This window comes from Penaeus monodon, chromosome 30 (genome assembly GCF_015228065.2).
Source record: "Penaeus monodon isolate SGIC_2016 chromosome 30, NSTDA_Pmon_1, whole genome shotgun sequence".
Classification (NCBI taxonomy): domain Eukaryota; kingdom Metazoa; phylum Arthropoda; class Malacostraca; order Decapoda; family Penaeidae; genus Penaeus; species Penaeus monodon.
The window spans coordinates 31,299,652-31,300,015 of NC_051415.1; positions in this window are offsets into that span (position 1 = coordinate 31,299,652).

Here is a 364-nt window from a genome sequence, read left to right on the forward strand (position 1 = left end):
ATACGATTTTCCAGCTGGAATGGGAGGTGCAGGTGACGGGTCAAGATTCGATCGTCTTGCTGGACAACATTCGCATCACGGCAGGCAATTGCCCCGTTCGAAGCCGCTCCTGCGACTTCGATTACGAGGGAACGAGCGATATGTACTGTGATGGTGAGGGAGCGGACAGCGCCATCTTTTGCCTGATTTTTTCTCTTTTTTTTTGTAGAGTTTTATTGCGCTGTGTTGTTTTTACATTTTGTTATATCGTTTTTGAGTTTTTATATTGCTTTTTGTGTGTGTTTTGTTTGACATTTATGTTATTGTCTTTGTTATATCACTAGGTTTATATTTGTATTCTATATTAGATCTGCAATATAATCGC